Source organism: Staurois parvus, unplaced genomic scaffold (genome assembly GCF_062004578.1).
Source record: "Staurois parvus isolate SC_StPar_1 unplaced genomic scaffold, SC_StPar_1.0 ptg000044l, whole genome shotgun sequence".
NCBI lineage: Eukaryota > Metazoa > Chordata > Amphibia > Anura > Ranidae > Staurois > Staurois parvus.
The window spans coordinates 2610035-2623396 of NW_028317840.1; positions in this window are offsets into that span (position 1 = coordinate 2610035).

The following is a 13362-nucleotide window of genomic DNA, read 5'->3' on the forward strand; positions in this document are numbered from 1 at the left end:
TGAGGGACACAGAATTGTTACTGAGGGACACAGAATTGTTACTCAGGGACACAGAATTGTTACTCAGGGACAGACACAGATTTGTTACTGAGGGACACAGAATTGTTACTCAGGGACAGACACAGAATTGTTACTGAGGGACACAGAATTGTTACTGAGTGACACAGAATTGTTACTGAGGGACACAGAATTGTTACTCAGGGACACAGAATTGTTACTCAGAGACACAGAATTGTTACTCAGGGACAGACACAGAATTGTTACTGAGGGACACAGAATTGTTACTGAGGGACACAGAATTGTTACTGAGGGACACAGAATTGTTACTCAGGGACACAGAATTGTTACTGAGGGACACAGAATTGTTACTCAGGGACACAGAATTGTTACTCAGGGACACAGAATTGTTACTCAGGGACAGACACAGAATTGTTACTGAGGGACACAGAATTGTTACTCAGGGACACAGAATCGTTGAATTAAAGAGTATGTCAGACAACATGCAGAGGAGTGGCAGAGGAGGCAATGTTTTAGGAGCGAGCAGACGTGGCAGCAGAGGAAGGGGTCGAGGCAGCACTAGTCGCAGCCAGAGGCCAGTGCTCCCGGTGTCATCCAGCGGTCGTGTCTCCACCGACAACCCTGCCGTCATCGATTGGTTGGCTCGGTCGTCTTCCTCTTCCCAGGTCACCTCTGACACCTACAGCCAACGGTCGGTGGGTACGTCAGACACAACCGTTAGTTGGCATGGCCCGGGAGCAAGCCCACTGAAATCACGTGTCCTCTACCTGCCCCTGTCCTTTGGTGTTCCCTCACCAAGCGAAGTATCGCATGCTGTGGGCTCAGCCCCACTGTACAGTGAGGAAGAGCTAACAGAGGGTGGTCAGGAACGGGGGGAGACATCCGCCTCTTCAGCAGCCAGGCGAAGAAGTACTGGCGAGGAGAGTGGCTCGGTAGCCGGTCTAGAGACAGGTCTGTCTCCTGACCCACACGCAGCCGAGGGGGCTAGTGGTGAGGCGGAGACCCTAATTGATGATGATGAGGCTGATCGCACTTGGCAGCCTCGTCGTCATCAGGCTATTGCTTCCGCATCATCAGGAGAAGAGGGTGCCAGCTTGGCAGCGAGCAAAACAGTCGGTGGGTTGCCCAGGAGGCAGCAGGGTCGCAGCAGTGTCAGTGGAGGCAAACGGCCACGGAGTACAGCACCAGCTCCACTGCAGCCTACCACCACGGCCAGTAGTGGTGCCGGTGTGCACGGAGGAAGTAGCAGTCAGCCAGTGAGGAGTAGCGGGGGCAAAGTTTCCTACTCGGCGGTGTGGCAATTTTTCGTCAAGTAAAACGTAAGCCGTATGTCGACTATGTGGCCAGAAAGTCAAGCGTGGCCAGGGGGCCCATGTTGGGACTACAGCGTTGCGGCAGCATATGCAGCGTCGCCATTTGGTGGCCTGGGAAAACCGTGATAAAGATACGGCGGTTCTGCCTGCCCCAGCCCCCGCTCCATCACCCGCTCCGTTACTTGCTCCGTCACCCGACGTCAATCGCCCTCTATCAGCCAGTCAAGGCTCCAACACCTCTGCTGAGGGGAGTTGTCGCTCGTTGGCATCTTCCGCTCGTTCAGATGCTCCTTCTCCTGCTACTCCTCTTCACGGATTCCGTCAGCAGTCTTTCTTGGAATCCGTTTCCAAGAGACAACAGTTTGCGAGCACGCACCCGATGGTGCAGAAGCTGAACGTCCTCCAAAATAAAGTACTATAAAAACCACCTATGTAGTCAGTTGGTCTCTGCCTTTCTGCGCCAACGTCCATCCTCAGACACTGTGGGCCCTGTGCGCTCGCGTTCTGCTGCCATGGCAGCAGGGGAGGGGTGGGGTGGTAGGAGCAGTGGCAGCTCCACCAGCAGCGCCTGCCACAGTCTGCAGTCGATGATGAGTAGCTTTCTTCACCAGCGCAGTGAGGAAACTACTAACCAGCCGCAGCAGCAGCAGCATCAGGTGGACCTGGAGCAGGACCTCAAACAACAGGCTTGGGCCTACTTGGACAGCACCCTGCCAACCGAGGTAGACAATCCCCTTGACTACTGGGCAACGAAACTTGACCTTTGGCCCCAACTAGCTGAATTTGCCCTTGAAAGGCTGTCATGCCCGGCCAGTAGCGTGGCATCGGAGCGCGTGTTTAGTGCGGCAGGAGGTATTGTAACTCCGCGGAGGACACGACTGTCCACCCAAAGTGTGGAGAGACTCACGTTTGTGAAAATGAATCAGGCGTGGATTAGTCTGGATTTCAAACCACCAGTTCCTGACACAACTGACTAAATCCGCCATGAATCATGCCCCAAACATGTGCCACTTTCAGGTCTCCTCACACTGCTGGTGCTGTCCATTTTGTCATAGGGTGCTGGCAGATTACGGGCCTCCCATTGCTGCTGCCAGGCCTGTAATCTGCCATGGGCCCCTGTACCGCCTCCTCATGCTGCTGCCAGGTCCACAGTGTCTCATGGGTCCCTGTACGGCCTCCCATTGCTGCTGTCTCCATCGCCACACTCTGCCATGTGCCACTTTCAGGTCTCCTCACACTGCTGGTGTGTTCCATTTTGTCATAGGGTGCTGGCAGATTACGGGCCTCCCATTGCTGCTGCCAGGCCCGTAATCTGCCATGGGCCCCCGTACCGCCTTCTCATGCTGCTGCCAGGTCCACAGTGTCTCATGGGTCCCTGTACGGCCTCCCATTGCTGCTTTCTCCATCGCCACACTCTGCCATGTGCCACTTTCAGGTCTCCTCACACTGCTGGTGTGTTCCATTTTGTCATAGGGTGCTGGCAGATTACGGGCCTCCCATTGCTGCTGCCAGGCCCGTAATCTGCCATGGGACCCCGCTCCGCCTCCTCATGCTGCTGCCAGGTCCACAGTGTCTAATGGGTCCCTGTACGGCCTCCCATTGCTGCTGTCTCCATCGCCACACTCTGCCATGTGCCACTTTCAGGTCTCCTCACACTGCTGGTGTGTTCCATTTTGTCATAGGGTGCTGGCAGATTACGTGCCTTCAATTGCTGCTGCCAGGCCTGTAATCTGCCATGGGCCCCTGTACCGCCTCCTCATGCTTCTGCCAGGTCCACAGTGTCTCATGGGTCCCTGTACGGCCTCCCATTGCTGCTGTCTCCATCGCCACACTCTGCCATGTGCCACTTTCAGGTCTCCTCACACTGCTGGTGTGTTCCATTTTGTCATAGGGTGCTGGCAGATTACGTGCCTCCCATTGCTGCTGCCAGGCCCGTAATCTGCCATGGGCCCCCGTACCGCCTCCTCATGCTGCTGCCAGGTCCACAGTGTCTCATGGGTCCCTGTACGGCCTCCCATTGCTGCTGTCTCCATCGCCACACTCTGCCATGTGCCACTTTCAGGTCTCCTCACACTGCTGGTGTGTTCCATTTTGTCATAGGGTGCTGGCAGATTACGGGCCTCCCATTGCTGCTGCCAGGCCTGTAAACTGCCATGGGCCCCTGTACCGCCTCCTCATGCTGCTGCCAGGTCCACAGTGTCTCATGGGTCCCTGTACGGCCTCCCATTGCTGCTGTCTCCATCACCACACTCTGCCATGTGCCACTTTCAGGTCTCCTCACACTGCTGGTGTGTTCCATTTTGTCATAGGGTGCTGGCAGATTACGGGCCTCCCATTGCTGCTGCCAGGCCTGTAATCTGCCATGGGCCCCTGTACCACCTCCTCATGCTGCTGCCAGGTCCAGAGTGTCTCATGGGTCCCTGTACGGCCTCCCATTGCTGCTGTCTCCTTCGCCACACTCTGCCATGTGCCACTTTCAGGTCTCCTCACACTGCTGGTGCTGTCCATTTTGTCATAGGGTGCTGGCAGATTACGGGCCTCCCATTGCTGCTGCCAGGCCCGTAATCTGCCATGGGCCCCCGTAACGCCTCCTCATGCTGCTGCCAGGTCCAGAGTCTCTCATGGGTCCCTGTACGGCCTCCCATTGCTGCTGTCTCCATCGCCACACTCTGCCATGTGCCACTTTCAGGTCTCCTCACACTGCTGGTGCTGTCCATTTTGTCATAGGGTGCTGGCAGATTACGGGCCTCCCATTGCTGCTGCCAGGCCCGTAATCTTCCATGGGCTCCCGTACCGCCTCCTCATGCTGCTGCCAGGTCCAGAGTCTCTCATGGGTCCCTGTACGGCCTCCCATTGCTGCTGTCTCCATCGCCACACTCTGCCATGTGCCACTTTCAGGTCTCCTCACACTGCTGGTGTGTTCCATTTTGTCATAGGGTGCTGGCAGATTACGGGCCTCCCATTGCTGCTGCCAGGCCCGTAATCTGCCATGGGCCCCCGTACCACCTCCTCATGCTGCTGCCAGGTCCACAGTGTCTCATGGGTCCCTGTACGGCCTCCCATTGCTGCTGTCTCCATCGCCACACTCTGCCATGTGCCACTTTCAGGTCTCCTCACACTGCTGGTGCTGTCCATTTTGTCATAGGGTGCTGGCAGATTACGGGCCTCCCATTGCTGCTGCCAGGCCTGTAATCTGCCATGGGCCCCTGTACCGTCTCCTCATGCTGCTGCCAGGCCCGTAATCTGTCATGGGTCCCTGTACGGCCTCCCATTGCTGCTGTCTCCATCGCCACACTCTGCCATGTGCCACTTTCAGGTCTCCTCACACTGCTGGTGTGTTCCATTTTGTCATAGGGTGCTGGCAGATTACAGGCCTCCCATTGCTGCTGCCAGGCCTGTAATCTGCCATGGGCCCCTGTACCGCCTCCTCATGCTGCTGCCAGGTCCACAGTGTCTCATGGGTCCCTGTACGGCCTCCCATTGCTGCTGTCTCCATCGCCACACTCTGCCATGTGCCACTTTCAGGTCTCCTCACACTGCTGGTGCTGTCCATTTTGTCATAGGGTGCTGGCAGATTATGGGCCTCCCATTGCTGCTGCCAGGCCTGTAATCTGCCATGGGCCCCTGTACCGCCTCCTCATGCTGCTGCCAGGTCCACAGTGTCTCATGGGTCCCTGTACGGCCTCCCATTGCTGCTGTCTCCATCGCCACACTCTGCCATGTGCCACTTTCAGGTCTCCTCACACTGCTGGTGCTGTCCATTTTGTCATAGGGTGCTGGCAGATTATGGGCCTCCCATTGCTGCTGCCAGGCCTGTAATCTGCCATGGGCCCCTGTACCGCCTCCTCATGCTGCTGCCAGGTCCACAGTGTCTCATGGGTCCCTGTACGGCCTCCCATTGCTGCTGTCTCCATCGCCACACTCTGCCATGTGCCACTTTCAGGTCTCCTCACACTGCTGGTGCTGTCCATTTTGTCATAGGGTGCTGGCAGATTACGGGCCTCCCATTGCTGCTGCCAGGCCCGTAATCTGCCATGGGCCCCCGTACCGCCTCCTCATGCTGCTGCCAGGTCCAGAGTCTCTCATGGGTCCCTGTACGGCCTCCCATTGCTGCTGACTCCATCGCCACACTCTGCCATGTGCCACTTTCAGGTCTCCTCACACTGCTGGTGTGTTCCATTTTGTCATAGGGTGCTGGCAGATTACGGGCCTCCCATTGCTGCTGCCAGGCCCGTAATCTGCCATGGGCCCCTGTACCGCCTCCTCATGCTGCTGCCAGGCCCGTAATCTGTCAAGGGTCCCTGTACGGCCTCCCATTGCTGCTGTCTCCATCGCCACACTCTGCCATGTGCCACTTTCAGGTCTCCTCACACTGCTGGTGCTGTCCATTTTGTCATAGGGTGCTGGCAGATTACGGGCCTCCCATTGCTGCTGCCAGGCCTGTAAACTGCCATGGGCCCCTGTACCGCCTCCTCATGCTGCTGCCAGGTCCACAGTGTCTCATGGGTCCCTGTACGGCCTCCCATTGCTGCTGTCTCCATCGCCACACTCTGCCATGTGCCACTTTCAGGTCTCCTCACACTGCTGGTGCTGTCCATTTTGTCATAGGGTGCTGGCAGATTACGGGCCTCCCATTGCTGCTGCCAGGCCCGTAATCTGCCATGGGCACCTGTACCGCCTCCTCATGCTGCTGCCAGGTCCAGAGTCTCTCATGGGTCCCTGTACGGCCTCCCATTGCTGCTGTCTCCATCGCCACACTCTGCCATGTGCCACTTTCAGGTCTCCTCACACTGCTGGTGTGTTCCATTTTTTCATAGGGTGCTGGCAGATTACGGGCCTCCCATTGCTGCTGCCAGGCCCGTAATCTGCCATGGGCCCCCGTACCGACTCCTCATGCTCTGACGTTGCAACAAGGTGGAATTCAACCCTACATATGTTAGACCGCCTTTACGAACAGCGAAAGGCCATCACTGATTTCCTGATGTTACAAGCGGATAAAGGTACTCCCCTGTGTAACTTAGATGTCAGCCATTGGCAGCTCATGCGTGACACCTGCCGCTTGCTCAGGCCCTTTGAGGAGGCCACGCTATTCGTGAGTCGGCAGGACTATGGGATGAACGACGTCATTCCTCTGTTGCACGTCCTGGAACAAATGCTGTTAACAATGGCTGGTCAGGGTGCGGTAGACGTGGCGCACAGATCTCAACGCCACATGACCCCTGTGGAGGCAGGACAGGAAGAAGAGGAGGAGGTAGAGGAGGACATTGGTGCTCAGGAATTATTGAGTGAAATGGGTGGTTTTTCCACTCAGCGGACAGGAGTGGAGGAGCAGGAGCATCTGGTAGAGGAGGAGGAGACAGAGGACCCAGACGCACCGTGGCAGTATGCTGTGGAGATGGAGGCAGGGAGTCCCTCGCATTCCTTGGCACAAATGGCCCATAGCATGCTCGGTTGCTTGCGTAGCGACAGCCGAATAATAACCATCAGACAGAGGGATGACTTTTGGCTGTCCACCTTGTTGGACCCTCGCTACCGTTCAAAAATGGTGGCCTTTTTCACACCTGCTGAGAGGGAGGCCAAAATAAAGTACTATAAAAACCACCTATGTAGTCAGTTGGTCTCTGCCTTTCTGCGCCAACGTCCATCCTCAGACACTGTGGGCCCTGTGCGCTCGCGTTCCGCTGCCATGGCAGCAGGGGAGGGGTGGGGTGGTAGGAGCAGTGGCAGCTCCACCAGCAGCGGCTGCCTCAGTCTGCAGTCGATGATGAGTAGCTTTCTTCACCAGCGCAGTGAGGAAACTACTAACCAGCCGCAGCAGCAGCAGCATCAGGTGGACCTGGAGCAGGACCTCAAACAACAGGCTTGGGCCTACTTGGACAGCACCCTGCCAACCGAGGTAGACAATCCCCTTGACTACTGGGCAACGAAACTTGACCTTTGGCCCCAACTAGCTGAATTTGCCCTTGAAAGGCTGTCATGCCCGGCCAGTAGCGTGGCATCGGAGCGCGTGTTTAGTGCGGCAGGAGGTATTGTAACTCCGCGGAGGACACGACTGTCCACCCAAAGTGTGTAGAGACTCACGTTTGTGAAAATGAATCAGGCGTGGATTAGTCTGGATTTCAAACCACCAGTTCCTGACACAACTGACTAAATCCGCCATGAATCATGCCCCAAACATGTGCCACTTTCAGGTCTCCTCACACTGCTGGTGCTGTCCATTTTGTCATAGGGTGCTGGCAGATTACGGGCCTCCCATTGCTGCTGCCAGGCCCGTAATCTGCCATGGTCCCCTGTACCACCTCCTCATGCTGCTGCCAGGCCCGTAATCTGTCATGGGTCCCTGTACGGCCTCCCATTGCTGCTGTCTCCATCGCCACACTCTGCCATGTGCCACTTTCAGGTCTCCTCACACTGCTGGTGTGTTCCATTTTGTCATAGGGTGCTGGCAGATTACGGGCCTCCCATTGCTGCTGCCAGGCCTGTAATCTGCCATGGGCCCCTGTACCGCCTCCTCATGCTGCTGCCAGGTCCAGAGTGTGTCATGGGTCCCTGTACGGCCTCCCATTGCTGCTGTCTCCATCGCCACACTCTGCCATGTGCCACTTTCAGGTCTCCTCACACTGCTGGTGGGTTCCATTTTTGTCATAGGGTGCTGTATGGCCTCCCATTGCTGCTGCCTCCACCGCCACACTGTGGCTCCACACTCTGGTTTTGGCCCCGTGACTGGCCAAATGAGTGAAGTGTGCGGTGATTCTAAGATCGACGGCACTCATCTGCATGTCATACTGACTGACAGTATTATTTCTCTTCCCCAGCAGACTCCAAGGGCATTTAAATTAAAGGTACAGTGTTCTGCACTAATATAAAGGCTCTCTGAAGCCTAGAAACACCCTTTTATAAGTTAAATTCGCAGCGAATATATTCGCCTCGAATCGAATTTATTCCTCGAATTCGCCGAATCAGCCGAATCGAATTTTTGAATACTTCGCTCATCTCTAATAGTTACCGTATATACTCGAGTATAAGCCGACCCGAATATAAGCCGAGGTACCTAATTTTACCACAAAAAACTGGGAAAAACTATTGACTCGAGTATAAGCCGAGGGTGGGAAATGAGGCACCTACTAGTCAATGTAAAAAATTGGTGTCAGTGGGAGGAATAGTGCCCCATCATTGGTATCAGTGCGAGGAATAGTGCCCCATCGTTGGTGTCAGTGGGAGGAATAATGCCCCATCATTAGTATCAGTGGGAGGAATAGTGCCCCATCGTTGGTGTCAGTGGGAGGAATAATGCCCCATCATTAGTATCAGTGGGAGGAATAGTGCCCCATCATTGGTATCAGTGAGAGGAATAGTGCCCCATCATTAGTATCAGTGGGAGGAATAGTGCCCCATCGTTGGTGTCAGTGGGAGGAATAATGCCCCTTCATTAGTATCAGTGGGAGGAATAGTGCCCCATCATTGGTATCAGTGGGAGGAATAGTGCCCCATCGTTGGTGTCAGTGGGAGGAATAATGCCCCATCATTAGTATCAGTGGGAGGAATAGTGCCCCATCATTGGTATCAGTGGGAGGAATAGTGCCCCATCGTTGGTGTCAGTGGGAGGAATAATGCCCCATCATTGGTATCAGTGAGAGGAATAGTGCCCCATCATTGGTGTCAGTGGGAGGAATAGTGCTCCATCGTTGGTGTCAGTGGGAGGAATAGTGTCCCATCATTAGTATCAGTGGGAGGAATAGTGCCCCATCATTGGTGCCAGTGGCAGGAATAGTGCCCCATCATTGGTGTCAGTGGGAGGAATAGTGCCCCATTGTTGGTGTCAGTGGGAGGAATAATGCCCCATCATTAGTATCAGTGGGAGGAATAGTGCCCCATCATTGGTGTCAGTGGGAGGAATAGTGCTCCATCATTGGTGTCAGTGGGAGGAATAGTGCCCCATCATTAGTATCAGTGGGAGGAATAGTGCCCCATCGTTGGTGTCAGTGGGAGGAATAATGCCCCATCATTAGTATCAGTGACACCAATGTTGCGGCACTATTCCTCCCACTGACACCAATGACACTTGCTGACCCCTGTTGCAGTATGGTGCTGCTGCAGCCAGCATATGTGGTTGCAGCAGCACCTCTGCAATGCACACTTACCGGCTTTTCCCTCACTTGATTTTCGCGGGTCCGCTCGGCTCCGCCTCCTCGCCCGTGATTGGCCGCCTGTGTACCTTTCCTGAGCTACAGTTCTGGTGGCCAATCACCGGTGAGGAGGCGGAGCCGAGCGGCAGGAGTGAGGGAGTGGCCGGAGTGACGGAAGGAGCAGCGCTTCCTGGATGGATCATCGTGGGACCGGAGCCAGGTAAGAGACAGCAGCCCTCTGCCCACCCCTGTACGCGCCCCCCTTGACAGAGCCTCGCGCCCCCCCTGGGGGGCGCGCCCCACTATCTGCAGATGTTGACTTGAGTATAAGCCGAGGGGGCCGTTTTTCAGCACAAAAAATGTGCTGAAAACTCGGCTTATACTCGAGTATATACGGTATTCTGTGGAGAAACTATATTCTGCCATGTGCAATTGCATATAGGAGCTTTGGGATTGAGTGGGCTTCTTTGTACATAATCACAAAGTCATTCCCAGTGTTGTAAAAAATAAATAGATAAATAAAATCAAATCATCCCTGTAGCTAAAGGACATCTTATCATTGATGATAGCCTCGCTACTGTAAACCTAAGGACATAGCAAGTGATGCTTGAAGAATTATATAAAGCTCTGTGCAGACTTCAGAAACAAAAGTGAATGACATTAAGCAAGTGAATAAACAGAGGACATACAGGTTACTATAGCTATGGGTGCAAGATGGGTAAAAGTGAATTTTTGTCTGTATTAAATTATGGCTTGTGTAGCAATTTTTTGTTACCTAATTTTTTTTACAAAAATGGACATTTCTCTTTTAAGTGCAACCAAAGACCCCCCATCTTGGCACTCTAAACAAGTACCTACCCCAGTTACTATGTGATGCACACAGCTCTTAAAGTAAACAAAAAAAACTTTTTGCTCATGTCTAGTGAGAAGGCAGGTAGGCGTATTTTATTGCAGACGAGACATTTTATTGCAGACAATAGACTGCTTGCTGGCAGTTTGGGACAGTGATACAGTGGTATTTTAGGTTCTTAATGCAACATCCATAAAACATGCGATAGCACACCGATGGGAACAGGCCCTGATGACTTGCATGGGAAATACAGAAATCACTGTAATAACTTTTCAAAATATTTTTTCAGTTACTGTTTACAAACAAACCAGCTATTCTATCAACAGCTTTCCACACCATTCCATCTCACCTTGCTGGCTGCAAGGAACCATGCTTTCAACCAGTGGTAGGCCATGCATTTCACATCTAGGCCTTCAGTGATGTCCTACCTGAATTAATCCAGTAATTTTTGGCTGTAACTGTAAAAATTCAACACAGGAAAAATGGGGACACAGAAAAAGCGGGGCCTGATTTAGTCAAGGTTCACTGTGTTAAAAACGTAAATAAAATGCATTATACTCACCAAAACTACTTTTGTGTTAATTTGTACACAAAGTCCATCCTATTTTCTTTCCTCAAGCAGAGTATAATTACTCTATTGTACAGGTAATCTGTGCGTTTCAGTTCCAACAATAATTTATTTTCTATTGCCATGAAGGTTAATGGTGAAAGTCGAGTCTGTCCAATCGTATTTCTTTCATAAGTTTTAATTTGCTCTAGGGCTAAGAATGTCTGCTTGACAGAAGCAGTGGACATAGGGATTATACGCCTGGTAGATGGTCCCAGTGTTGCCAACTCAAAATCTGATTGGTAAAACTACAGTTTGATTGCCATTTACTATAAGATACAGGCACCTGTAATTTTGATTCTGAAACATACACAAACAACTAATGCCCTTGCTATAGGTGTAGGCCATTTACATGCCTCAGGAAGCCTGACTAAAAAACTACCAGGATGTTGCTAATGAGACACCTAGCTGTTACTACTCACCTCCCACTATCACAGGAGTGAGCTCTGTTCTAACCCATGATGCAATAGCCCTGAGCTCAGCATTTTGGAGCTCACTCCTGTGATGGTGAACAGTAATCACTAGAAGGAGCAGACTGACAACTCACGGGGCCCCCGGGCAATAGGGGATCATGGAGCCCCTGTGTCCTTGCCCACACCCAAAAAAGCCTATGAAAAAGTCAATGAAAGGTACCAGGGACATCTCATGGAGCCCCCTACTGACCCCAGGCCCTCGGGCAGTGCCCGATTGCTTGAATGGTCAGTCCGCCCCTGATTGCTAGGCATCTTCTAGCAAAGTCCTGGGAGTTTTCCAGTCAGGCTTCATAAGGTACGCAAATGACCTACAACTATACTAAGGGCTCTGTTCAACTTTGGTCAAAGCTGCAGTTTGTTTTCATCTACAGACACCACCTATCTACATAGGCAGATTTTTTTTTTGGTAAAGAAGAAATAACCCTTTAACCACTTGCCCTCCTGAGGATTTACCCCCCTTCCTGACCAGGTCATTTTTTGCGTTACGGTGCTGCGTTACTTTAACTGACAACTGCGTGGTCATGCAACGCTGCACCCAAATGAAATTTATGTCATTATTTTCCCACGAATTAAGCTTTCTTTCAGTGGTTTTTTATCGCCTGTGCATTTTTTTTATTTTTTGCGCTATAAAAAAACAGACCGACAATCTTGAGAGAAAACCAATATTTTTCACTTTTTCCTATTAAACATGTCCAGTAAAAAATCTAATTTCCGCATAAATTTAGGCCAAAATGTATTCTGTATACATGTCTTTTCTAAAAAAAAATCCCAATACGTGTAAATTTAATTGTTTACGTGAGAGTTATAGCGTTTACAAATGGCGATATAAATACTGGAATTTTTAATTTAATTTTTACTAGTAATTACGGCAATGAGCGACTTATAGTGGGACTGCGGAGGGCATTCTGACACTGGGGGGAACTGACTTGATAAAAAATAAAGCACTGACACTGTGTACTAATGGCACTGGGCAGGAAGGGGTTAACATGAGGAACAATAAAAGGGTTAACTGTGTGCTGTTTCACTGTAAGCTCTGTGTGTGTGCTTCACTGCAATCACACTGCTTTGGATGGCTGTGCTGTGCACATCCATCCAAAGCAGTGTGCACGAGCTGATAGGGGGGAGAAATGTATTGTTTACATACAGTTCTCCTCCCCGTTGGAGATGCTTAGCAATTACTGAGCGCTGGCAAGTAATCACTGGCCTGGACCTGGTGATTGACAGCCACAGTCGTGAATGGTGCATGAGCGCCCCCTACCCGGAAATGCAAAATCACATATATATATATATATACATATATATATACTTGATTTTGCACACCCGTGCAGCCCTGTAGTAGTAAATCCGCTATAGGGAAGTTGGGAAGCGGTTAAACCACTCTACCTGATGGACATGCTCTGACCACACCTACTGTTTGCCACAATTTTGCAAATTTTGCTACAAACGTTCAGCTTTTTTTGCTTGTATGCAATAGGCCTTGCACCCCGGTTACAAGTGTAACATGTTTAAAAAAATTATGTTAGCTTTTCAGTGCTTTTAATTATTTAACGATATTGATGTGTGAATTATCTATCCATCCATGCCCATCTAAGTATCTATAATTAACTCTTCGACTGCATTCACAGTTTTGGGTAGTGGTAACACTGGTTAGGTATTCTAGACTTATACCAATGTTAGACTGGTATAAAACTTGGTCTCATCTTTTATATAGAACAGTAAGGGCTCACATACACTCGATTTTCTGCCTCTAAAAGCCCTTCTAAGGTAGCCTAAGCATCTATGCTCCCAATAGGCATTTACAGGAGCTTTAGAGGCAAGAGGCGTTTAGAGGCAGAAAAAACCCTCCAAACTCACGTTCAGGAGAAGAGATTGAGCAGAAAAAAAAATGCTCAAAAGCACATAAACCAGCTTTAACACTAGGCATGTTTATGTGTGTTAATATATTTTAATAAATTCTATTGACCAGAATAATTTA